We start from the raw sequence: 27696 nt of genomic DNA, 5'->3' as shown, positions 1-27696 counted from the left end.
TGGCTGACTAGGAGGACGGTGTTTGCGGGTAGATTGTTCCAGTGGATTGCTTTTTCGACAAAAAAATAAAATAGAAGGTGCGTGAGGATGCGAGAAGGGGTTTGATGGTGTGTAGCTTTAGCATAGAAGATGCATTCATAAATGCGATGAGCTGGATTGATGGGATAATAGTTGGGTAAGGTATCAAAAAAGTGGGATGCAGTGAAAGCTTTGCAATATTCCGGCGTATTTGAAGACTTGGTCGACACACATGCTTTTGCGTTTAGCTTTGGTTCGTGACTAGCGTAAGAGTGATCCGAATATAGCAATCTATATAGGAATATACAAATATAGAAATATAGTAATTCAATGAAGATTGCTAGAACGTATTCAGCAGGATCCAAAACAGTTCTAGCACCTTGTAATTTAGATCGGATTAGAGTTTTGTAAACTACTAGTATTACGAATGGGAGGCTTCTGCTGTATTCCGTCTGAGGTAACTCCTTAACTCGCTTCGCGTCTTTAGGGATCGTTTTGTGCATTGCGCAAGGTAGTTAGTGGAAGATATTAATAATTAGGCACCTTGGCGGAACATGTTCCCAGGCGTGGACAGCGCAAACCAGACGAAGGACAAAAGGAATTGGACGATACAAGCACAAACAAACTGGTTGATTTTTTCCAAACAAGTGACTAAATGTAGAGAGAATGGGAACGTGTGATAAGAGACGCGTACAAGTGGTCAAAGGGCGTCTGCCTATTTTGCCATTCTAAAACTTCGTTTCTTTATAATGTAGAGAGATAGATGTCTTGCTGACCCATTCACTTGTGTTTACATGCATGAAGTAGGCTTCGCCAATCTTGCGGTTGACTGGATTTCCATTTTGATACACTATTTCGGCTTTATTTATTATTTTTTACTTTATTTCTTCATACTGTCAACCCTCTGCTGAGGGTTCTTACAGGGAGGGTTTAAATACAGGCAGACCATATATACAGGTGCATCAAGCAGCAGCGGAATCACAAAAATACATGTTTAACAATTTTTCAAATTCACAAACATCACTGGCTTCTGCCACAAAGCTTGGTATTGTGTTCCAGAGTTCAATCACGGCAGGGAAAAAAGAAAAGCGGAACACATCACTGTGAGCAAAGTATGGACGTAAAACATATTGATGGTTAACACGACTGCTTCGTTTTCCTGGAAGCTGCACATACTCATCTTTGTTGATTCTTAAATGTCCATGTAGTATTCTGTAAAACACTTTCAGACGATTTTTTTGCCTTCGTACTTCTAGTGTTTCCAGTTCACAAGACTGCAACACCAGTGTAACGGAATCTAAACGGCGGTACTTTGAGCATATGAAGCGCGCGGCACGACGTTGAACTTTTTCTAACTTTGTAGTCATTTCTTTCTGATGAGGGCTCCAGACGACAGAGGCGTATTCAAGTGAAGGTCTAACAAAAGTTTTATAAGCCATCAGCTTTACATCTCGCGAAGCTTGACCTAGTTTTTGCTTAAGAAACCTAATCTCTGATTCGCCTTCAAGCACACATTTTCTATGTGCGTATGCCATGTCAGATTATGCGGAACTGTAACCCCGAGATACTAAAACTGGTTAGCACGAACTAACAAATTACCATCGATGTAATAGTTAAAAGGCAGAACGTTTACTTTCTTAGTCATATGTGTGTATGTTGATTTATTGTAGTTTACATTCATACCCCATAATTTACACCATCGGCTGAAATTTTCTAAACAACGACTAATTCTGAGTTGATCCTGAACATTGGTTACGGTAGAATAAATTAGGCAATCATCTGCAAAAAGCTTCATTTTTACCGGTTCTGCAATAACAGAAGAGATATCGTTTATATATATAAGAAATAACAGTGGGCCCAAGACTGACCCCTGAGGAACACCTGAAAGCACTTGGAGTGGACTCGACAGGCTGCCATCTAAACTTACAGACTGTTTACGATCACTTAAATGTTCTTTTATCCATAGCACTAATCTTTCATCGATACCTATTTCTCTCAGTTTAAAGATCATCTTATTATGCGGAACCTTATCGAAGGCTTTTCCAAAATCTATACAAATGACGTCAATCTGATGCTTCTCATCTAAGGCGGCAGCGAGATCATGAACTACTTCAATTAATTGTGTAATGGTAGATAGTCCAGTACGGAAGCCATGCTGGTATGAGTAAAGTAAGCTATTCACTTCTAGAAATTGTAAAATATGTTTTGCGATGATATGTTCCAGAATTTTACAACTGCTACATGTGAGTGAAATAGGACGGTAATTATTTACAAGTGTGCGATCACCGCCTTTGTGCGCTGGTATAACTACGGCCCTGCGCCAGTCTGTGGGTAGAGAATGCGTATGTAATCATTTCGCGAAAATTATCGTTAAGTAGTATGACATCCATTCAGCATAGCGTTTCAGAAATTCAGGACAAATTCTGTCAGGTCCACTAGATTTTTTTTCCATCTAAACTCAGCAGCAACTGGAACACCCCTTCTTGTTTGATTTCTAGATTTCCCATTGGGTAACGTGTTATATATGATAAATGCTCGTCTGTATTCATGTTTGTATTATTAGTAAATATAGATTGAAAGAAGTAATTGAAACGTTCGGCAATGTCCGCAGACTTTGTTAACTTTATGTTGTCCTTTACGATTTCTTCAATTTTATCTTTCCTACTGCTAAGATATCTCCAGAATTTTTGTGGGGACCTTTTTAGGAACCCTGTCAGTGTTTGTTCAAAGAATTGCTTTTTGGATAGTGTTAGAGTATGCCTCCACTCTGCGCGAAGTCTCGGTATTTCGTCCGAACCCTTTTTCTTTTTACGCAGTCGCTTTAATTTTCTTTTCATGTGAATGATGCCGCGGTTAATCCAAGGTCGGCGTTGTTTAGTCTTTTTTTTTCGAGTTGGCACAAATCGGTCCACACAATGGTCTACTATATCCTTAAATTCATTCCAAAGCTCATCTACAGTTTTTTCATTTGCATGGTGCTCAAATTGGCCAAACGAGAATTCCAAAAAATCTAATATTGAATTGTCATCAGCACGTTTGTAGTCCTTTACCGTAATTATAGGGGAGCATTTCATACGGGGCACACTGCTAGTAGCCATATTCACTACAATCATTCTGTGATCGGAAATACCTTCCTCAATTGTCAACAAATGATGTTCTATATTATTGGATAGGAACACTAGGTCCAACAATGACCGCGACCTAGAAGTTATTCTTGTGTCCTCTTGAACGATTTGATTTAGATTAAAACAAAACATTATATCCAGTAGTTTATCAGCGCTGGATGCTTCAGCACGGCCGCAGAGTAGGTCTTGCCAGTTAATGTGCTGTAAATTGAAGTCTCCGGCCATAATTAACCGCGTGTTCCTATGTACATTGTTGCACAAGAATGTGTTCAATCGGTTTAGGAAGTCAAGCGAAGTCGAAGGTGCCCGATATATTGCACCGACTAGATAAACGACACTTTGAAAGTAAATTCTGCACCAAACTGTTTCAGGGATGTCACTATCAATTAGAGCCGTGTGGACAGAATTCTTTATTATGATACACACACCTCCTCCACGTGAATCGCGGTCTTTCCTAAACATTTTGTATCCAGGGGGAATAATTGCGTCATCTTGTATCCCACAGTGCAGCCAAGTTTCCGTTATCAAAACCATGCAAGGGCTCTGTGAAAGCAGCAGAAATTCTAGGTCAGTTGTTTTGTTAACTATGCTGCGTGCATTTAAAACAAGAAAACGTAGCTATGACGTAGGTGACGAGCCGGGCGTCACCATCGAACTTGTTGAACCGTCTGGGTCACGCGGGCAGCCTGCCACTCCAAACTTTTTTTGATTTTCTTTACCGAATCTACTTTCTTTATATCCATATGGTATGCGCTTATCGTTAGTGAGGTCCCAAGTGTACATTTTGTCTTTTATTTTAAGTTTATCGTAGATAAGCTTGACTGTCGTGCCTTTTGACCGATCCGATGCTGCACTTTCCCAAAGCTTTCTTCTTATTTCCGCTGTTTCCTTAGCATAGTCTTGGCTAACCCGAACATTAGTGCCCTTCAGTTTAAAACAGTTCTTTAGAACACTGTCCTTTTCCCTGGAATCAAGGAACTTCATAATAATTGGTCTTGGTTTATCCGGTTTCGCTTTTCCGATTCGGTGAATTCTCTCTACTGTCCTGACAGGGACCTCGAAAGTATTGCCAAAAATACCGTCTAGGACTTGTTCTCTGAGTTTGGTTTCTGTTTCATCAACACTTTCATCGATTCCAAATACTAGGAGATTGTTGCGCCTACTTCTGTTTTCGTAGTCAATTAACTTCAATGCTTGCTGTTGGACAACCGATTCCAATTTATTAATTCTGTTGCTCATTTCCTCGAACATTGTCAAAATTCCTTGTAACTTATCAGTTTTAGCATTAACAGCAGCAATTTCCTCTCTTATACGGTCCATCTTGCGGTCGCTTTCATCCAGTCTATCGATAATGACCTGCAACATTTCATTAGCCTTGTAAATTGTAAATTAGTCTAGTAAATTAATTGTAAATTAGCCTTGTATAATAGTGCACTATTATGCACTATTATACACTATTTCGGCTTTATTCGGCTTATGGACAATTTCGACAATGCGCGGCCAGATTCAAGTCTTTTGAACTCCTGATGGCGCCTTGGTGCTCCCTAAGGCGAATGTTAAGGCAGCGTCCCGTCTGCCCAAAGTACTTTTTGCCACACGATAATGGAATTCCGGAAACCACTCCTACAGAGCATGCCACGATCTGCCTCTTTTGTTTGATATGAAAAATGGCCTTGGACGCTTGCTTAAGTATATTGGCGATATTGCAAATCTTGATTAATGAGCTTTTAGCTGGAAAGACACTTGAACATCATATTTCATGGCTGTAGTTATTAAGCCATGCCCCGTCTGATGTACGTAAGGGATAAATGCAAACTTTTCTTACCATTTAAATCTTTTTCTGGAGTGCTTCCATTTACTTTTTTCACTAGCCCTTGACATATTGATATGGCAATGCACATTGGAGAACTAGCCTTCTCTAGACTATTAAGTTGCTGCGAAATGCGGAGATTGGTAAGGTTGTGGCGTGACTTTCTAAGTGCGGAACCTGAATATGTCATAGCAAAGTCTCTTTTCGCTAGTTTTTAGTGTGCCGACATATATTTTAAATTAGTTTGCTTGTCCTGGGGTTATACTGCCAACCAATATGCTGTGCTGTAAATCTTAACTGTAAATTCAAAAATTACATTTGATTATTAGTCGTAAGCTCATGAGTAAATCCGAGACCCATTCTCTCTTTATCAAAGGCTGCGGGAATAACGCCAATATGTGTTAGTTAATTCTCAAGGAAACATGAATGGCAGAGTGCAAAAGATTCAACCTCTTGGGAAATTTTTAAGAGAAAACTAAGTGAAAGTATTGACCGCTGATAAAGAAGGGTACTACGTCCTTCTGACGGCAGGGCCGTTTTCTGAGAAAGCATTCACCGCTTTAACAGAAAGCTTCAGGATGGCACACGTTGAACCTAAGAAAGTTAAAGATCAAGCAAAAAAGTTGTTGCGGGAATTGAACCTGGACCGTCGATCTAGTACCATAAACAAAAGTCGGAAGTTGAACCTTGAGGTTTTCTTTACGATAAAAACCCATAAACCTGAGCAACCTTGCCGCACAATTGTGCCTGAGCGAAATACTTGGCAACACGTAATCTCTCATTACCTTCAAAAGAACTTAACAGGGATTCGGGTTGAAGACCCATTCAAAGTAAAAGAAAAAAAAACTCGGAAGAAGTCGTTGGGATTTTTCAAGTAGGGGTGTATCCAGCATGCAGAGCCTTCAGCGTTGACGTCACAGATTTATATTATTCCCTTCCTAGAAATCAGCTCATGAAGACAATCAAAGATTGCATTAGGGATAGCGATGAGTTAAAGTTTAGGAATGAGAGTGGGGTCCCGGTTCAGTCATTTCTCGAACTCCTGACTTTTTATTTAAATTCGACGTTCGTTATCTGGCACTATCAAGTTATCATTCAGAACTAGGGGTTCTCCATCGGCTCTGAGGTCGCACCAAATCTTAGTGAGAACTTTCTCGGCCGGTGTTGGCTGGGCACTCGAGAGCGTTTTGGCGGAAACAATAATTAAGCGCTGTAGCTTTATTGAAGATACTTGATAATTATCCGCTCGCAAAAAGTTCCAAATATCTTGGCGTTATTCTCGCAGCCTTTCATAAAGAAGGAATGGGTCTCGGATTTCCTCGTGAGCTGCCGACTACTAATGAAATCCCATTTTTTAAATTTAAAGTTAAGATTAGCAGCACAGCATATTTGTTGGCAATATAACCGCAGAAAAGCAAAGCAATTTAAAACAATGCGTCAGCACACGCAAAACTAGTGAGAAGAGGCATTACTATTACGTGCTTAGGTTCCGCACTTAGAAAGTCATGCCACCACATCAACAAACTCAGAATTTTGCAAAAGCCTAATTGTCAGAGAAGGCAGGTATTCCAAAATCCGTTGTCGTATCAATATGTGAAGGGCTAGAGAAGAAAATGAAATAAGGGGAAGCACCCCAGAAACAGAATGAAATGGTAAAAAAATTTTGTCATCCCTTATGTACATCAGATGGGACATGGTTTTGAAAATACAACCATGAAATATGGTGTTCAAGTCGTCTTTTAAGCTAAAAACTCAATAAACTAAATTTTCAATAACGACAATACAACTAAGCAGGCGTCCAAGGCCATTTGTCATATCAAGCAATAGGGGCCGCTCTTGGCATGCTCGGTGGGAGTGGTTTACGTCATTCCACTTTCGTGCGGCAAAAAGTACTTTGGGCAGGCGGGACGCTGCCTTAACATTCGCCTTAGGGAGCACCAAGGTGCGATCAGGAATTCAACAGGCTCGAATCTGGCCGCGCATTGATGAAATTGTTCATGCAAAGCTTTGTTTGACAAAATCGAAATATTGTATAAAAATGGAAATCAGATCAACCGCGTTATTGTGGAAACCTACTTCATGCACGTAAACTCAAGGGAATGCGTCAGCCAGACTTCTGTCTCTCTACGTGACAAAGCAACGAAGTTTTTGAACGGCAAGCTAGGTTGACGCCCTTTCACCACTTGTACTCATCTCCTCATTACATGATCGCATTTCGTGTATATTCAATCATTTGTTCGGAAAAACTGAACCAATTGTTAGCCTGCGCTCGTGTCGTCCGCATACTTTTTGTCCTTCGTCCGGGTAGCGCTGCCCACCCCTTGGAACATGACCACCAATAAGTTTGCTGAGGGGGGTATGGATTGATGGTTGAGATGCCTGTTTTGAGCTTGTTCGTTTCAAACGTTTGCTGGTCTTTGTGTTGTATGGGGGGTGTCAATGAATATATGCATTGTTCACTTCACTTTGATGAACACTTGTAGACTCTGCCTTACGGGTGCATGAGCCATTGCATTTTTTCGCTTGCTTACGCGGTTATGAGCCATTGCTTACGCTGGTATGAGCCGCTGGTATGGTATGAGCATTGTCTTACGTGGCGGATAATTTTCTAATTGGGTAGGCATAGAAATGCGTACGCATTTAAAAGTTTACGGAATTTGGGCAGTTGATTGTGTGGATGTTAATGACATGCTCCATAATTTTCGAGCAAGAACTCGTCAGAGAAACTGGGCGGTAGTTAGATAGCCTGTGCATCTCCGATTGAAAAAGTCACCAATTTAGTTCAACAGAGTGCGAAGAGCAGCCTACAGACAAGGAATCCCAAATTTCATTACCCTGTTTATGCTGTGGTGGTCGTCTTTCTTCTTAAAGCTTCATCATTCTTTTAACCTTAGGGGAACATCTATGTTTACTTAGAAAGAATCGGTGAATGATTACGTGGTTAGTTATTTTATCAAAATAAATAAGGGGATCACATGTTGTAGAAATGGGACGTAAATATCAGGTCCCGGTTGTTACATGAATGTCTCGTCTCGTAGCGAAAGTTACAACCTGAGTTAGGTTAAGCACGAATTACTCTCATTGTTGTGTTCCAATGTTGTCCATAACGGATCGGACGAAGTAATTGAAGGGAAGTTAAAGTCTATGAATAGCAAAATGCTAGCATGACTGTAGGTGGACGTTGTGGGCAGCAAGGCGTCATGGAAATGTTTCACAGAAGACGCCGAATCAGCCTTCGCAAAGGGAGGGAAGCTATTTCCACGGTTGAGGCAGTAACAGTAGGGGTACAGCACAAGGTGCGGTCAGCAGGGATAAGAACGCAGCTTCCTCGTCTGTTCTAACCGTCCCGCCTTAATATATCAAAATAAGGGACAGAAGGCAAAACTTCGAAATTATCGATGAATGCGTGAAGCCATGTGTCAATTAGTACCACAAGTTGCGAACCAGATGAATCAATGACACTGCACAATTTTTCACGTTTAGGCGACACGCTCCTGACGTTAGTAAAAGGTAAGGAGTTTTTTTACAAAACTTTTTGATGGCTGCGGCAAGTGCTATGTTTCATTTAGAATGGCTACGTTCTTTTGCATGTATATAGTCAAAAGTATACGTAGTTTCGTATGACGAAGTTCCGATTCAAAAGGCTGCGATTTTTTTTTAGTTCTATCAAGTGCTTCTGGGCTAGACAGGTACTTCGCGAAAAATCCTCGTTAACGCTAATGCCCGAGACTTTGTGTTACCTACTAACCTGCATAATTCTTTGTTTGTCACCCAAGTGAACCGTTTTGTCTGGTATTGTCTTTATTTTTTATTTGGAAACAATGAGCCATACATGTCTGTGAGCGCGTTAATTTCTTTGGGTACGTTTGGGTATACTTCAGATATTTCGAAAACTGATCAATTACATTTTTCTAAGATTGATCTCAGCTTTCGCATATCGTATCCTCCAGCTCGAAAACCACCAGATTAGAATGACGTACACGATTTTTTAGTCATCGTGACAGGTCACAAGGGTACTGTTTTGTCTGAATGGCTCTCTGCAAGCGCTTGCGCCTTTTCCATCCGAGTTTTGATACTTCCAAGCAAGCTGCAGTCCTCCTCCATTTCGGCATGCCTGTGTTGTATATTGTTTAATGTGCTGCTATTCTTTGCCTGTTCGAATGGATCTGACCTCAGCATGCTGTTTTGACGGGCCAACCTTAAGCTCGATCGAGGCTGCAATTAGCACCCTTGAACGAGTTCAAGGTTGGCCAGGTGTGCACATTGGTCGCAATCAATCTCGGTGAGCACAGCGTCTGCAGCAGAGCGTGTGTTCCATCCGGTATTGTGCTCTGCGTCACCCAATTGCATTAACAGCTACGACATTACGGAACCACAGTCATAAACAATGGCAACAGCCAGTCGTGGGCTTGGCAGCACGACTAAAGCGACAGAAACAGCGCATTGAATAAACAGGTAATAACGGTTAGTTACCTGAACGAACGGGTTGCGTTCAGCCTTTCTGATAGTTTGCGTGGTGCCGAGCCCACTGGAACCATCCGCAAAATGACGACTTGTTTTATCTAAGGAACGCAAATGGGGCGGCTTATGAGGTGCTAGTGACGCAATTGTTGAAATGCGCAGGTGCAAAGGGGGGGAGTTTGCAAAGAGTTCTCCGGTGTGGGACACTGATATCGTAGTGAGGGCAAGTTGCAAGCTACGATCAGCGGATGGTACGTCGATAAGGCCAGTGATGGTCGATTCTCAGACGGGCATGTGCTCCGCGTTGCGGCTGCCATGAATACTGGTTGCTTGTGCAGGGAGTCGCACGGAGATACCATGGAGAGTTACCGACTGGTTCTGCATGGTCGATGACGGGCGTACATCAGGCCAGTGTACGCAGCTGGACAAGAAGAAACAGGTTGCGTTAAGCCATGATCGTGGCTTGGATGCCGCCACGCCCACTGGCTTGTTGGTACGAAGTTAACGCTCTTTTGTTTTTCTCATGTGTACTGTGTGCACATATTTATTTATTTATTTATTTATTTATTTATTTATTTATTTATTTATTTATTTATTTATTTATTTATTTATTTATTTATTAAAATTTACAACGCTGCCTGAAGCGGTATTAGTGAGGGTGGCGTAATAGAATTGAGTGAAAAGTGACATAACATATACTTGACCAAACGCAAGTTTGGATGGTGTTGTAATTGTTTACATAATAATATGTACAGGTTACAAATATAAATCTAAAGAACGAAGACTAAAGAAAGTGGAAACTGAAACCACTATTCTCAACATCGCACCCTCCCTTCCCAGGATCACTCAAGGAAACCAACTAAAATAATGGCGATGAAAACAACATACGCAAGTAAAAAACTTGGTCCTTTTATGCTGCTGTCTAATTTTTGTCTTATCTCTCAATACCTGTAAACATTAGGTTTCTCTACTTGAAGCTCGACCAATACGGCCGAGAGAGAGTATAGGAAACGAATCGCTAACGCTCTGTACCTACCTCGCATCGTTGCACTCATGTGTATTTTGGCTATTCTTTGTGATAATTCTTCCACTTTCAATAAAAAAGAATGCAGGCATGAATATCCTTCGTGTGTGTGTGTGTGTGTGTGTGTGTGTGTGTGTGTGTGTGTGTGCGTGCGTGCGTGCGTGTGTGTGTGTGTGTGTGTGTGTGTGTTTGTGTGTGTGCGGGCGTGCGTGTGCGTGCGTGCGTGCGTGCGTGCGTGCATGTGTGTGTGTGTGTGTGTGTGTGTGTGTGTGTGTGTGTGTGTGTGCGTGTGTGTGTCTGTGTGTGAAGAGCGCTTTTCTGAAACCTGAACTGCAAGAGATGAGTTCTCGTATTCCGCAAGAGATGGTCCGCGGTATTCTGGACAGTTTGCGCGCATATGAAATGCAAATGAGCCGAAATTTGCATGCCAATAATTTCGCAAGCCGCGCCCGTGAAACCTCCACTGCCATCTTTTAAAAAGCAAAAAGTCGGGATTTCAAAGGCGAGAGTCGCCATGCGTCGTTCATAATTTCCATAATTTTCATAACATCTACTTGCTTCGCGTTCACCCCTCCTATGTCAGATTGCATGGATGCTCGGTCAGACTACGAATGCCCTGTATACCTCATGGAACTTAAGCAGCAGCTTTAACTCGGGTCCTCTTATCTAAACACATGGTTAGAATAAATCGCTTTGTTCGGCTCGTGCTGCGCAAAATGTGGTGAGGCTGGCTGCATTTTATGGAACAGTTTGCATTTGCCGGTTGTGGGGAGAATTTACTATTGGGCGAATAGTTTTAGACAAGAATTCTTGAAGATCCGGTATAACAAAAGTACTACGGTAAGATGCAAAACAACCTAATTCAGGAGTCACAATCACCTCAGAGTCTCGTGAACTTCATCTACTGAGCGGACAAAATCGAGAGCACAGCTCTGGAATAATTCGAAAACTCGGGAATACGGAGTGTGAAAAGTCCCCGCAAACACGCTGGATACTTGCTTAAGCTATACGACCTTATAATGACATTGGCCCTTTTAACGCTGTGGGCAACGTAACTTATGTAATTGCAACGTCTGTTTTTGTCCTGAGCTACGAGTTAACATCCAACATAAATATTTATTGGCTTGTTTTCACTAGCTTCTGTATATATTTGAAGCCGCAAATACACATTCCACAGCCACAATCGTCAGTAAACCTTGCTGTCTGTCTTAAATCAGAAAGTTTAACTCATATCGGCACACCGGTTGTCTAATTTCTGAATCCCTGCATTTCCCAAGCATTGCAGTGGATAAAATGAAGCTGGCTTTATCTAAATCAACCTCTTGAGCAGGGCGGGACAAGGATACTTCACAATTGTGTCATGATAGGATACAAGATGCTTGGGCAACAAGTATTTGAGATACAGATACGAGGAACTAGCGCAATTATTGTATCCGATACGATACTTTCCATTCGTATCTTAAGATACATGGATACGTTCGTAAATTCCTATTATAGTTCTATATTGAGGCATCGCGCACCATTGGAGATGCGGGTGCTGCAATCGCCTTGACATGCAAACGTGGATCACGTGATCCCACTTTGCTTCGACGAAGGGAGGTGGGCGGTTGGAACGCGTTTTTCTTTTCTACCGTAATTTCCGAGTGTTGTTCCATTGGAATAGCGTTGTTTTGCACTCACTTCACGTGCGCGGACACCTAAAGACTACACAAGCTGGGAAAGTGTGCTGAAAGTGTTGCTTCACTGCTGCGCGCCGCAGTGAGTTAGGCAAAGGAGCAGGGCGTGAGCTTTCACTTTTACCCCAAATATAAGAAACTGAACACGGAATGGATGACAAAGCTTCCAAATGGCAAGGAACCTACGCACGTGTTTGCAGCAAACCCTTGCGTGAAGACTTTGTGTACGGACCCAGAGCGCAAATGTTCGGCGAGTAGCAGATGACGTGAGGTGCTCGGTCGCGTATAACTGTGTTCAGCGAGCGAGACGCAATACTCGGACCGCATGGTGGCCGATGCTTCTAACGCCGCTGGTGAGCAGTAGGTGATTGACGAGGGGCCGAATGCAGTCACAATGCATCGCAAGGACTCTCGCTTTCACGGGATACAGGAATGCACGAGTTCGGCGTCCCCAGCGGCCACCGGTAGCGCTAGGAGTGGCGGCAGCTACGCGCTTCTACAGTATCGCGTGTCATTCGTTGAGCACTGTTGGCTGGCCGCAAAGAACCAGCATAACATTTTTCATTGCCGGCAGGGGGGAAAAAGCGCAGCCTTGCGCCCGGAGCCGTATCTGTGCGCCGTTTGGATACTCCGCGTTGGGGAGCTTCGACGAATCCGGAAGCAACAGAGTGCCGTGCACGATAGTGCTTTCATGTGTGCAGAGTGATGCGGTCAGCTGCCACACGGTGCATTCTTGATCGCGAGCGAGCCCGATCAGGAACGACTTCTCCTGTCGCTAGCGGCGCCTTTGTGCAAGCTGAGGGAGGGAGTCAATCGTCGGAAAATTACATGCCGATCTAGCTCGATCGTGATCGAAAATACACCGTGTGACAACCGTATAAGATTCGTGCAATACGAAGCAACAGATAAGTATTAAAATCCTGCCGCAGAAAAATGTGTGCCCGTCGTCGCGCTGGATAGAATGTGAAATATTTTCTAGCTAGAACGTCACATCATCATCACATCATCAGGCAAATAGCAAATCAAAACTATATGAATGAGGCGTGCACGTGCAATATGTATGGCTCTCGCGTGCATGTCTGAAATCACGTGAGAAAAATCGTGGCTGCGTCCAGCTCAAAGCACGTTGGGTTCCTTCGCACAAAACGGAGAAACCACTAGCATCGTGCTTCATCGGGGTAGGCGTGCCAAACAGGAATACAAATTTGCGATTGCCATTTCTTTGTCGCGTTAGCGGCGGTCCGTTCGTAGCTTCAAATCTAAAAAAAAAACGAAATTACACGGTGGACACATTGCGCACCTTTCTTGCCGCACGAATATGCTTCTTTACCGTAAACACAGGCTAGAGCCCATTTGATGCTCAGTTTAAATTCGAGAAGATGTTTTCTTACCTTCTACAGAAGCAGTGGACTCGGCATCCGTGGTTTCCATGTCAGCGGCCATAACAGACGACGCCGGCAGTCGGGGCGGTGTCAAAGGCTTTATAAGGAAGTTAATATTTTTTTTTGCAACCATTATTTAAGATATTGTACACTCAGTGACGCATCCATAGCAGTATTTTACTGATTTTGTCGAAGTGAAATGCAATAATAATAATAATAACATTAATAACAATAATAATAATAAAAGGCGACGCGAAAGCTGGTGCGTGCTGAGCAAGAGAGGGCTGGTGGCCCAATATAACTTTGCACTTCACCCGGGTGACTCCGCATGGAGGCGCCACGGTATGTCCTCGCCCCCAATATGGTAGCAGCAAACGCGTATCCAGGAAACTGGAAATTGCTTACGTCCAGCTTACCTTGTTTCATTGGAATGAAATGTCTGTTAGTATTTCAATATTCTCGTATTTCTTGCTCAAGGTATAGTAGCTTCTTTCCGAAACAATTTATTGGGTTGCAGCAGCTGCTCAACATGGAAGCTCTTTCTACGCTGCACTTTACACGGTTCTTGCATGTAGCTTTTTAATTGATGGGAGTCGCTGATGTGCTTGCCGGCCAGCTCATGGACGTCGCCATCTAATTACAAGAGTGTCGATAAGGAACGCCATCGTGCACGTGCACGATTTCGCAAATACCTCTGTGGAGTTTTACCTTGTGCTGTTTTTCCACCTGCCCTGTTGGAAGACTTCGGCGGAAACGTAAAAGAATGTCGCTGCCTTTAGTTTTATTAGTGACAGTGACAGCAGTATCAGCTGTCACTCAGCTTAGTGACAGCAGTATCAGCTTGAGGAGCGGAGTTCAGCCAACGTTTACAGTTTCGCACGGTGACGTTGCGATAGCAGTATCTTGTATCTTAAGGTACACGATGCATTTTTTCATGATTCGGAAATGCAGGTACTAATACACGTCTTGCAAGACGTATCATGATACAAATACAAGACATGCAAAGAGTATCTAAGGTAATATTTAAGTTATACACGTATCTTCGATGCTGCTCAGTACTGCTCTTGAGGGAGTATTTGATGTGTTCACATCAGAATGCTTTCTTTTTTTTTTACAGACAACTGGTTATTCAGGTCTTTCTAGGCCAAAGATACGCAGTAAACTGATATGATTATGCAGATGCCGAGATGTACGAGATGCACGATTGAGTGGCAGGGTGGATGGGCGCGTGCTTTGGATTATTTTGTGAAACAGGCAAGGCAATGCTATAGTCCTTCGTGATTCAAGATGTGGCATAAATAAAGACGACTAAATGCTATTCACGCTGGAGTCGCGCTAATAATCTCCGGCAATGAAGCGGGCGGCGTGGTCTTGCGGTAACTCGAGAATTGCAATGTAGGGAAATTGAAGTTGACGGCGTCTTGATGCTGCCTTGTTATAGTCTTTGTTACTACACCCTTGGTGGACACAGAAACAAACGTCACACAGGAAATTTGATTAAGTGCATAGCACATCAAGTACACTGCATATGTACACAAGCACACATAAGAGTTTACAATGATAAGTCTATTTCGATGTGGAAACAATTATTCAATTTCCTAGTTACACACACAATGCAAGATACTCCGCAATTTTGCTTCTACACACGAAAAAAATACGAAAACAACAAACCATGCAAAGTTATCAAGAATGGATTATTTTTACCGCTTTTTAATGTCAAGGGCTATATTTACAGCTTTAAGCTATTTCGATCATTTAGGTAGAAAAATTTAAGAGTTCTGCAACTTTTCCCGCGTATGCAAGTTGTCCTTCTCTGAGAGCCCTTGTCGGGCGTCTCTTTCAACGGCCTTCCAAAAGTGGAGAGCCGAATATTTTACGTTCATTCTTCCAAAACTCGCCCATGATATTAAGACCATAGCGGTATTGCAGTGAAGCCACAGCTACAGTGAAACGATCTACAGGCGGCACTTGTTCAACTCGTACTGGGAGCATCAAACGCCGAGGACATCTTGCCGAAATAGCGAGGGTTTCTATGCAGGCGCGTTACTGCTTATACTGCAACAGAGCAAGACGCCAGGCACGTGTGCCCACCGGCGGGCGCGTCGTTTCGGAACAAAAAAAAACACGACGCAAAGAAAGTACCACCGTTTAATGCTAGAAGCACTCTAGAAAATGCACAGCTTTCGGCGACACCCTAGACGCAGTAAGAACAGGCGTTCTCCATTAGTGCGCTCTTCCGCATCCCCGAGCCTATCCCAACGGAGTTACTCACATTGTAATACAGACGCGTCGCATTTGGTCGTGGCGGCGAGCACTCCGGCGTTCTTTTTTTCTTGTACCTAAGGCTGTCTCTTCAGCTTTGCTGCAGCATCTGTACGACGTACCTTCTGCAGACATATGTGAGCAGTTTACCGCTCCTTCGTACACTCGTGATAACCAAAACGTGCGACAGAATATAGGCTAAGGAAAGAGATGATCAGACACAGTGGTAAACCGAGACCCCCAGTATGCTGCAGCCAATTTCCTTGTTGCTGCTACCTACACTTTGCCGTTGCCAAAAATTTACTACAGTTAGGGAAATGTTAAGCAAGCTAGCAATCACATATTCGTGGCGCAGCCTTCAATTTGGGAAATGCAAGCTCGTTCTTAAAACAGAGAATGAGGCGCTATTGCACCGAAAGGTGAACATTTTTGAACAAGAAAGCCCACTGCAATAATGTTTTGCACGCGAACTGTGGCTTTTCGTCCATTTCAAGACAAGCACTTATTCGGTAAAGTTTGTTAACCAAATCACGGCCCCGCTTCTATGCTTAACGTTTAAGCGACAATGCCGATGATACGGCCTGCATGCAAGCGAACAAAAAATAAAACATGCAGCAGCTCAGTGACCTTTTGATTCCCTTAATAGGCATTGTGCAAAACCTGGAAGTGCGCTTTGTCGTACACACCTCCTTTGACCTAACCAAGACGCCCCACCACGAATTGGAATCGTAATAAGGATGTCATTACGCGGGCTGCTCCCACCATCCTTGTCATCCTATATTCCTTGCGCCGTCCGAACTCCAACCATTTATGCCTCAGCTTTAACAGGGCCACCAATCGGAACGCGTCCGTTATTGGCATCAGCAGTTATATGCGTGGAGAAACCTACTTCCTAAAATTAGCGTATCGTCTAGTACTGCCTCCAGTAAAGTTATGAGGAATTTTATCGCGGCTGTTTTACTTTCCAAGTCCACTTTCTCTACAAGCAGCAGCGTCATCTGCTAACTGATGTTTTCGTGGAGCACGCGTCTTCTTCCAGGTTGTTTGATTTCCGGCCACTTTCTCTCCCTCCAATCCGCGCGAAGCAACTTGCTACAGCTCCTCGTCTTTCGGTCCATAAGGCGAAGTCAAAAACATGGCATCGAAGACATGTTTCCGGTTTCGCAATCACTTCTGGTACAGGCAGCCAGCAGCCTTCGAGCTTACTTTCTGTTACCCAGCACGGCCTTCCAGACTTTCTGCTACCCAAGGAGAGTCGTCGCTGGGGCGCGGATTTTGACCCCACTTGCAACGAGCGTCTAGTTCTTCCGTGGCGACGTCTTACGCCAATGTTAAGTCCCGGCACTAAGCTTTTAGCTAAATCCCTGTGACTTAAAGCACACTGTGTTGACAGCCTTTCTTTTTTTAACACGCGTCGTTTTTCACAGCCCAGGGAAAGCGCTGCGAAGATGACGAACGCGTTAAGGCGATTTTCTAGCTGCGAATGGCTGATCGTAATATAAGTCGAACTTGAAGGAATGGCCTTGGCCCCAAGAGCTTGGTCACTAGGGGCGGACTAAGATTTCCTTATTCAAATTGCAGCGTGGTGTTTCGTTTCTAAGCACGTACTTCTAGACATGATTCACTACTCTAAATATTTTTACATTTTCAAGAATTTTTCGCGCAATATTTGCGACATAAGGCAAAACGTCACTACCTGCACCCAGTAGATTGTAAAATTTTATATATATAAATTTATGTGCAACAAGCTTAATGAATTATCGACGCAGTCGTTGCCTAGAAAACCAATTTCGTCATTTGCAATGCATTTCAGTAGGAGGTTCCGAGCTAAAGCTTCATTTGAAAAACGCATAACATCTTTTTCGATGTTATTTTCGTTCCCCAAATCACTTAACAATTTCCACATTCTTCGCAACGCTAAGATGGAGACTTTCAGCTAAAGCCCTAGCTTTGTCTGCAGTGGGCAGCAAAATCACATAAAATATAGACCCAGATGTGTTTGCAGCACCTAGTACTGGTTTTTAACACTTTCTCGTTGTGATTTCGCTCCTCAAAGGCATGGTGGAAATACTGTCTTTTTCAAATGCAAGGTAAACTTATTCGGTAGGTCATTTTCTCCTCCCCACGCTGCACAGTGCGACACAATACAAAGGTATAACATTACGAATTTGAAGAAGCGCACACTGTCGGTGAACATCTTCGAAAACAAAAATATATTCTTAAAAAGTCCGAGGCATTCTATGACGGACTGAAGCATAGTGGCTCTGAACACACTTTTTCTTGGCTTTCTAGAGCTCGCCTCGTCCTGAAGCGTCTGTCCTAAAGATACCGATCTATCACCCAGTGGTGACATTGACAATGTGCAGCTAAATGTCAGGAATGTGGCCTGATTTTCTCTTTTCCAAAGTTGATTACGCATACGGAAAAAAAGAACATTACGCCGCGCTGCATAACTCTCGCAGAACAACTTACCATTTGAACTAAAGCACACCAGAAATGTTTGTAATAATTGAAACGCCTTCACAAGGCACCACTATTATGTGTATATATAGCCTTCGATTTTCTGCGTGGCACAGAATGCTCCGAAGCCTGCTCTTAGACTTCTTCAACCGCTCCTGCTAAGCCTTAATGACACGCTCTTAACTCTCCCGCTGCGAGAAAAGCACGAGAATGTCTATGAATGGAAGCTCCTTCCCCGCCATCGGTAACGTCTCAGTGTGAGTGCTTTGGAGAGCTATATAGCTCATATAGTATTGCAATGAAAGGGACGGCACTCCAGATTGATGGGGAGACCGTTTCTCCTATTCATGAGGGAAACCGATCTCGAAGGGAGTGCCTTCCTGTACGCAGCCTCTGAAAGCAGTGGCGTCTGTGCGCATGCATGCGAGAAATCTCTAAATCTCTATTCCAGCACTTCGATGCGCTCCATGAATGCCATCGAACATGCATGAGAGTAAGGCGCTGGGGAATCAGCCATTCCTTTCCTGCGCGGTTCCTATAGAGATAAATTATTTTTACGTTGCTGACTCAGCTCTTCAATCATGCTGGGGATTGTGTTGCTTCGTTTTTTGCGTATAACTTACACAGCTCTTACCATTTCTCCGTGCCAACATTGCACTTGGGTTGCTTTCCATCGCATCTGCGTATTTCTTTCTACATATTCTATCACGCTTGCCTTAAGGAGTTATGCGCAGAAGGAGACAAGATACAAAATAGAAAGAAGCATTTCTTATCTACAGCTCGTGGGAGTTGAGTTCATAAAAGGCCGCGTAACTATACGACATGCACTAACACCTGCGGGGCGCCTTCACATGCGGGCCTGGCATCATTTCGCTTACAAATGGCTTGAGTGCCGCCAGAGCTCTTGGTGCCCTCATAACGCGCCGGCAATTTCATTTGCTTTAGGCTATATTTCGCAATACGGTTCTCACTGCGGAATGCCTACCGGCTTAGCGCACGTGCAGCGGCCGCTGTTTTATAAGTGCGCCTGTGAAGAGTCCTGATTCCACCCACACGCCTAATAGCCGCCGAGGAGCTTCGTAAAGTGAGGTTGCATGTTGTGCGAAATAAGCAGGGCCCACGTGCTGCATTCGCCAGCGCTGTAACCAGCAATCACGCCGCTGCCAGCCTAGCAGTGCAACCTGTGAGTGGCTTCATGGAAACATATTTTGTCTCACGGAAACGTCGTTGAGACAGCCACTGTCGCTGCAATAAGTCGAGCGGAAAGTGCTCGCATCCTCTTGCCTTTCTGAGCGAACGCTGCTTCTCCATTCGGCTAAATATCGCCACGTGTCACGTTGTGCGGCCTTCGATTGGTTTCCCCTAATCACCACTGTAACCATCGCAACGCCCTCGTGCATCATCGCGTCGCAAGCTTGGAACATTGGACAACTTCGCCGTCACTTCGACAGCTAGACATGTCCATCGTTAGTCCGATAATTGTCATGTTCGAACATCAAAATACATTCTGGCCCCAACGCGATTGCCTCCGTTTTGTTAGTGAAATGCTTCGTTGTTTCTATAGCAATAATAATTATATGGAGACTTCAGGCGCATTGCTGCCATCGGCATCAGCGTCGCCATGGTGTTCTGTATAAAGTACAAGAACGATAACACCGTCGCACGCGCCGTACGCTGTATGTGCGAGTGAAAGCCTTCGAAGGGAGCCAACGATCGCGATTCAATCTGGCCAGCGAATGGTTGGAGGGGATGGGAGCGAGGAAGCAGGGGGCGGGCGTTGTTGTCCGGCAGCAACTGTGTATTTTGCGACGGCGCGCAAGGGGAACCGACGATCGTTGCTCAATCTCGCGCGCTCAAGGTAGGAAAGCGGGCAGGAAGCGCGCCGCCTTCAGTCGCGCGCACGAAACCGGCCGGAGGGGAGGTAGGGGGGCGTTGTACTTCAACAGCAACGCGAGGCCGCCCGTGGTCGCGCGGGATTTATCTTTAAAGCGATCGGCTTAGGGGCAGAGTCTAGGTGGGCCGACGGCTCGTAGCTTTGCGTGTGCTGTGGTCTTACCATTCAGTTTGCGTTGAAGCGATAGACAGCGTTGAGGCCATTTCACTCGGTGCTGCTCCCGCGCTTCCTCGCGTCAGCGTTTTGACAGCGAGCGTCCGTGGTCATCAATGGTGATGTGTTCATGTTTTCCTGTGCGGATTGACACCGTGCTTGTGAATTTAGTTAGTAAGCGAATGTCTCCAAGTATATACGGTCGATACAAATACTATCCATATATGTACAGCTGTCTTCAAATTTGGTATCGCAATCGATGCTTCACCTTTCTTTTGGATACCAGTTTACCCAACACACTGCTAGACTCTTCAATTTCTCATATATGGCAATGTTGCTCATTGTCGAGCCTCTGCCTAATAACCATGTACCTATTGGTAGGTTTTTAATGAAGTGTTTAGCGCAGCACAGATTTAACTTCACACACTAGTGCTGCAGTTGCCTGTAGCGTGACATTTCTGATCACTCATTTACTTAGGGTGGACATTTAAGGGTAGCATTTTGTCTTTCTTTTTAGTTGCACTAAATTTTTAAACCTAGAGAAATACAGTCGAAGGTGACGTTGCCGGCACGGTTCGAGTGTCCGCATTGGCAGTAATTTGCACACTGTGCGCATAATGAACGAAGTTACGCTAACATTTTATTTATTCACCATAGGTGGCTAAATCATATCAGTCGTTTGCAACGGGTCCTCGGCACACTCTAAAAACAAAGGGAGTGCCGGGCACTCTCTTTGAGGGAGTAGCGGCTTGTCCCATATTTCACTCTCTTTTCGAGAGTAGATCGACCCTCTTTGAGAGAGAGTGGGTCAACTCCTGTTAACAGAGTTTTGTTACTCCACCGCCAGGGATTGCTAGTACTCTTCCGCAGAGTGATAATACTCTTCCCACAGGGAGTGCTAGTACTCTTCCGCAGAGTGCTAATACTCTCACCGCAGGGGTAATGGCACTCCACCAGACCGAGTACTTCTACTCCCCCAAATTGAGTGCTAGTACTCTTCCCAATACCCTCTTAGCGAAGTCCTGGCCACGCATGCAGGCAGGAAATCAGATCAAATTAGGGTCGCTGATATACCGTTCCCTAGGCGGCTCCTCAGAGTCAGTAGCCCAATTCCAAGCGGCCTACAGAATAGGCGTGAGCAAAGTTATGCAGGATTTTAAAGTCATTTTTCCTGGCTATTTTTGCTGCCTACCATGAGGCGTGACTGCTCGGAATCGGCCTATGCGTATGCGTCGCGAACGCCACTGCGGACGAAAAAAAGCTAATTAACCATTAATCCGCAATTATCTCCGCACATTTCACAATCAGGAGACACATAGTCTAATTAGAACACAATAATCGAGGGAATCACATACTTATGGAGAACCACATTGCTCTATACATCACGTGGATTCGAACCCGCGTTCACTCGCATCTATACAATTCAAAGCACACATCCTAACCATTACACCACAAAGCCACCACGCTCAGTCGTGTTGTTTTAGAGGTTATATATATAACAAATGTATTTGAGGAATCGGCTGCGGTGGGTGGAGTTTCTCAGCAGTGTGCTGTGCTGTTATGTACTGGAATACGTTTGCGTTTGCATCATTTCCATTCCTTGCTACGACTAACGAAGGAATACAACGTAGACGACGACGTGAGAACTATTGACGGCTTGTCGTCACCCCAGGAAAATAACAAATGTGCCGTTCAGCTCACGATCGAGTGCTTTTTCAGTCCATGCATTATATGTTCTCCGAAAATACGCGGATACAAAGTATCATGCCAACCATCCACGTATGTGAATTTAAGTCACGCGTATACTGGTGAGCATGTCTGCTTATTTTTTCCGCCAGTTCCATTCGTATGTGGTTAACTGCGACGCCAGTACCAGGCATTTCGACGTGCCTCACGCTGCCGTGTAGGCGTTCTTTTCAAGTGCATTAGTTTAAAGTTCGGTTCAGTCCGCTGTGAGCTATTGTCCTGCATTAGCAGCGGATCGTTAGCGTTTTGAAGAGCATGCATTCCAGCATTTGGAGACTGCTTATGCCGATAGCCGCGTCACATGCATTGGCACGCATGTGTAAATGACTAATGTGTCCACTTGTTACGCGTGCACTGCTCGTATCCGGTGGCAGTGCTCGTTCTAAAAGCTTCGAAGACCATCTACATTCATACGTGTGTTCAATATATATGCACAGGATGGACTTGTCGGCTAGTTGGTTGAGCATTTTAGAAGAAACAGCACAACGCAAGGACGACGCAAAAACATGGACCACACCACGAAGCACTGGTGTGGTTGATGCTTTTTTTCGTCCTGGTGTTTGCGCTGTTCCTTCTTGCACGATACACGCACACCACAGGCAGGCAAAAGTTTAGGAGCATAGGGCGTTAACTTTGTTAACCCGTTTCCTCTCAGTGTCAATGGCACAATGCGTTGCCCGGAATTGCGCACGCTTACCCTCATATTCAGAAATGCATCATAACTTGAAGCCCATGCTTGACTTGATCTAAATGACGCAAGCCGTGAACGCACCAAAAGAAAGGCAGTGAGCGTCTACACTGTAAACGCAAATGAGCCGAAAAGGGCATATTAAGGGATGTCACCTCCCTTGAGACAACGTGCCTGAAAACCGTGCTCCCTTACAGTGGTGCAGAAATGTTCAGCGTCCTCCATTTCGCTCCCTCGCAAAATGGGGGTGAAAGAAGGAGAAAGAACCTCAATTCTACATCCTTATTAAGAGGGAGTTTCGAAGATAGAGACCTCCCTTTAGCGTAAACGGAGTTCTCTGTTTCTTATTTTATGCGTTATTTTATTTTAGTATACACATGTGTGAGAAGGAGACGAGAAAGGAGAGATATATTGTCCAAGTGGTTGCTTTTCTTTCTCTTAATTCTGCAAATTTATACATTTCCAGAGTGCAAGCCAGCTTATTTAGGGCGATATAAAAGACGATTTGTTCGTCTCGTTGATCACAATGTCCTGTCGCGCTGCCAGAACCACCGGTCGACCTTACGACCTGACTTCGGAAGCGCGACCATGCAAGACTTCGACGGCTTCGGCCGTAGAATGTCGTCGCTTCTGTTTGTTTTCCCATCAACTAAAAGTGATACTGAAGGCAAAGCCCTCGAAGCGCCACTGTCGTCGGCGCCGGTGACGGCACCTGTTTTGCTCTAGCTTCGTAGTTCTGCGCGTGTGTCTATATGCGTTCTTACGAGAGAATTACGGCGGCCGTCGGAGAGTGTTGCGTGTAATATGTGGAACCTCACAAGAATACCTGCCCCCTGCGCAGCACGGCGGTGATCGGCCACCGCGTAGCCATCGCCTTGTGATCTGTGTACTACAATACACTTTTGTGGTTCGCGCGGCCGTGCTCGGGCATTCCCTACTGCGCCACGATATGAAAGCGGCTAGTGAAACCTCGCCCACAGTCCTCACAAAATCGGAGCGCGTACGGTGTGGACTGCTTTGGAAACGGCGCGTTTCGGATTACCGCTTGCCCAGTTGCCTCATGTTTCACGCGGCCTTATATATTCAGCTGCGGTGGTGAGTACGGCGCGGACCCATTGCGTAATACACATAATGCTCACACCTTTTATGTTGCGGTGTTGAGACCCGTCGGTCCGCTGAAGAAAACTCAAGGAGCTAGTGCCGCACGAAAAAGAGACATTGTTTTGTTTCTTTCAATTTCTCCCGTTTTACGTGCCGGAACCACGATCTGATTACGAGGCACGCCGCATGCAGTTGGGATCGACTTCGGATTAATATTGATCTCCTGGGGTTCTTTACCGTGCACAGCCACGGCACGCGGGCGTTCTTGCACGCCACCGCATCGAAATGCGGCCGCCGTGGCCAGGATTTGATCCTGCGACCTCGTGCTTAATACTAAGCACAACGCCAAGGACACATAGCAACCTCGGCGGGTCAAAGAGTGTTGTATTTTCGTCATGAGGTGTGTTTGATAACCATTCCCTAAGTGTCGATATAGGTTGTGACAGCGATTTGTGCCACAGCAACATTATTTCTAAGGCGGCAAATTACTGTTATGCAGCATGAACAATGCAAACAGCCAGCCTGTTTCTGTGTTAAATGGAGGCATGCAGTGTGTGCACACAATTATGTTCATTTTATCAGTTTTGTGAAATAAGCTTAAAACTGCATGCATGCATTTTCACTGGGAAATCTGTACCAGCACTTTCTTGTACCAAATTGTCTATGCACAGAAGTTTGTGCATTAGAAATAAATTTCAGGCAGTTACAGCATACAATTTCTTTTTCTTAATTAATAAAGGGAAAATTAGACATCCACCCGTTCATAGCAATTGCTACAAAGGAAGCCCATACGGGTTCCTGAAAAGCCTCAGAGTTGAAGAAAATCGTCCTGGTCCGGGACTCGAACCCGGGACCACCGCCTTTCCGGGGCAGCCGCTCTACCATCTGAGCTAACCAGGCGGCTAGCAGATGGCAGGGCGAAGTCGAATTTGTCGACAACACACGAAGCAAAGACAAGTGTTTGACGTAGTAGTTCAGCAGAACTAAAGTCTGCAGAACATGTCTAAAGTGAGCTCCATCATCGGGGCAGTTAGGGCTCCCAAAAACACAAGTGCCAAAAATCTGGAGGCTCTTGGTATTCACAACACATATGAAGAACATGCCACAGCAGTGGTCACGCCTCAGACAGAACGTCTGAATTCGACAAAACAAGGAAAGGCCCTATTGCAAAAGGTGGCCCTGAGAGCGCAGTATGGCTGGGAAAAAACAGTTTCGCTACCCAGACAAACAAGAGAGAAAATTCTAGTTTCACCAATCCCAAAGAATATGAGCACGGAACACCACCAAAGCAGGAAAGCGCAATCAAAGGCTTTACTAAAGAAGTATGAAAGAAATCCAGACATATACTACACAAATGCGTGTAAAGTGGCAGCAGACAAATTCACAATAGTGGCCTTCAATCGGTTCACAGTGATAACAACCTCCATTCGTAACCCTTCAGCCTGTACCATGGATGCAGCAGCCATAGCACTGGCCTTTCGAGGTGCAGACAGACAGACAGACAAAGAACTTTAATGACAAGGTCCTGAGAAGCTTTGCCCTAGGGCAGAGCTGCGGGCTGCTCTCACGTGGGGACTGTTAGGCCGAGCCTAACGGCCGCATCGTGGGCTCTCTGGACAGCCTAAGTTTGACGTGCATATTCTGAACGTTAAGAGACGGGAAGATAGCGGTATGGATTAGAGAGAAAACGAGGACAGCCGATATTCTAATTGTCATTAAGTAAAATAAGTGGAGCTGGGCAGGCCATGTAGTGGGTAGCCTAAGTTTGATGTGCATATTCTGAGCTCTGGATGGCAGAGCTCCCAAAAGAAACCATCTGCATTGGCTATGGTGTACCTCTAAGGCAGCATGCTGTTCGTTAATGACGGGTACCGTCCCACGCAAAACTCACAGAATTGCACCAGGTGGTAATTTGGTGCCCGGCGCATTCTGGACTCGAGGGAAATGAGAGGGCAGACCGACTGCTCGGGCAATAAGCATCCAAGCACTAGTCGGTCCTTTCAAGGAACCCCCCATTGACCCACGTGACACCTTCGAAAACCAGGCAAAAGAGAGACAAAAATACAGGCGTCCGCACCCCAACCTTATGGGAGAACAGGCCAGGGATTAGTGCTGTGTACAGACTAACACATATCTACGCCTACAAATACTCAGTAAGATACACTCTGCATTCTATGAAAGTATGTGTTCTTGGTGCGGGGAGCTGCCAACTCTTGCCCACGTAACATGAATGTATAAACTACAGTCTCCAAATTCCAATTCGCCCCTTACGACGCAAGTGTCAAGTAACAGACAATGGAATGTTTGGCTTGCTAGTGAAGATGCAGAGAGCCAGAGAGCTCTTCTTGATCAAGCCCAGCAAACCACAGAGACCAGTGGAGCCCTGGACTGAGGGACGCACCGACCGCCCAAACGACTAAAAGAAATAAAGTTTATACTACTACTATTTGCCCTTAGTGCTATCAGCCATCAAGTTTACGTGCAATTACATATGAGCCACATGTCACTTGATTCACTCAGTTTCCATCCAGAAAATGCACTCTTTGTTGGAGGGCATGCATGATTGATTGCGCATTATGCTAATAGTCATTGATTGTAATATCATGCTGGCACATTTGATTCTGGAACTGTAATAAATTTCCAGACATTTTATTGCTTTGTCATAATTTTTGCACCTCGTTAGACACAATCTACTAAACACACAAAAAACTCCCTTCAACCTCGTAAAATTCCCAAAAGGTGCATAATAAACTCCCGACCTACCTGTAAAAGCTCTAATAAAGAGCTAAAATGCACTCCCAAAACATCTGTTTAAAACTCCCTTAATAAAACAGCTCCCTAAAGCTGTAAAAATTAACTCCCAAACATTCTCTTATATATTCCCATAAAAAGCAAAAATTCAACTCTCAAAATTAACCATAATTGCTCCCTTAAGCAAAGCTCCCAAAATATGGGAACAGTTGCTCCCATGTTTACACCTAAGCACTCCTACAAGGAGGCAAAATAATTTCCCAAAGGTCTCCTTCAACACTCCCTTAAGAAGCCAAACGTTTCTGAAAATGTACGTAAGGACTCCCATCGTTTCTCCTATAAATTCCCATAAGCAGCAAAATAAAATACCCATGTCAACTTGTAAAAGCTCCCAAAGCTCCTCATAAAAAGTTCCATAGTGCTGGTGTCCAAAAGAGGAATGAAAAACTCCCAACGTTCCCCATAAAGACTCCTGCAACCGCTCAGGGGTTGGTGTTTAAAGGAGAATTCAAAAACTCCCATAATTCCCCATAAAACCACCAAACACAAGGAGGTGAAAAAAAACTCCGTTCGAAGGGAGGATCTTGTCCTCCCTTAAGGGCTTGAGTTATGCAACGAGGCCAAAACTCCCTAAAAGGGTCAAACCTGTTTACAGTGTAGGGGACGTTCGCACCAGGCGTCGTTTATATAAAGTCAAGCATGAGTTTTGTATTAAGATACATTTCTGAATATGGGGGTTAGTCATCTACTTCTCACAGAAAATGTCGAAGAAACGCCCACCAAAACCAGGCACATTCGTAAACTTAACTAGGCAATACGAAGCTCCATAGAAAAAGAGTGGTATTAAAAGCTTTCAGTATTTTGCTTTACTCCAAAATGGTTGCGTTCTCGTGGTTTCAATGTACAGAGATAGTGCAGCGTTAGCTAAAAAGCATGAATTTCCAAACTCCACGCCAAAATAAGCTTGTAAAATTATTTAGGTGCTAGAATCCAGGGTTTGTAGCGATCCTTGAAAACCCTTTATTTCTAAAATGCCATTTTCAAGGCATTGAAAACCCTGGAATTTTTAGAAGTACTGGAAAGTCCTTAAATTTGTACACTTGGCTAGACTTAGCAGACATTGCCAAGCGTTTTTTTTTTCCCTT

The 27696-nt window shown here is 44.4% G+C and overlaps 1 long non-coding RNA gene and 1 other non-coding gene across 2 annotated transcripts; both read right to left on the bottom strand.

Moving 5' to 3' along the window:
• Window positions 1–9443: 9443 nt before the first annotated feature.
• Window positions 9444–18443, bottom strand: LOC139046940 (uncharacterized). Its single transcript, XR_011506995.1, has 3 exons — window positions 18231–18443; window positions 13506–13593; window positions 9444–9835 (listed from the first exon to the last, which is right to left on the bottom strand). It is a non-coding gene; the product is annotated as an uncharacterized lncRNA (long non-coding RNA).
• Window positions 18444–24625: 6182 nt separating this feature from the next.
• TRNAS-GGA (transfer RNA serine (anticodon GGA)) lies at window positions 24626–24700 on the bottom strand. Its single transcript has one exon. It is a non-coding gene; the product is annotated as a tRNA-Ser (tRNA).
• Window positions 24701–27696: the final 2996 nt, after the last annotated feature.

The sequence above is a fragment of the Dermacentor albipictus genome, chromosome 6 (genome assembly GCF_038994185.2).
Source record: "Dermacentor albipictus isolate Rhodes 1998 colony chromosome 6, USDA_Dalb.pri_finalv2, whole genome shotgun sequence".
In the NCBI taxonomy this organism is placed as follows: domain Eukaryota; kingdom Metazoa; phylum Arthropoda; class Arachnida; order Ixodida; family Ixodidae; genus Dermacentor; species Dermacentor albipictus.
Note: the sequence above shows the minus strand (reverse complement) of the source record. Positions and strands in the feature narration are given on the sequence as shown.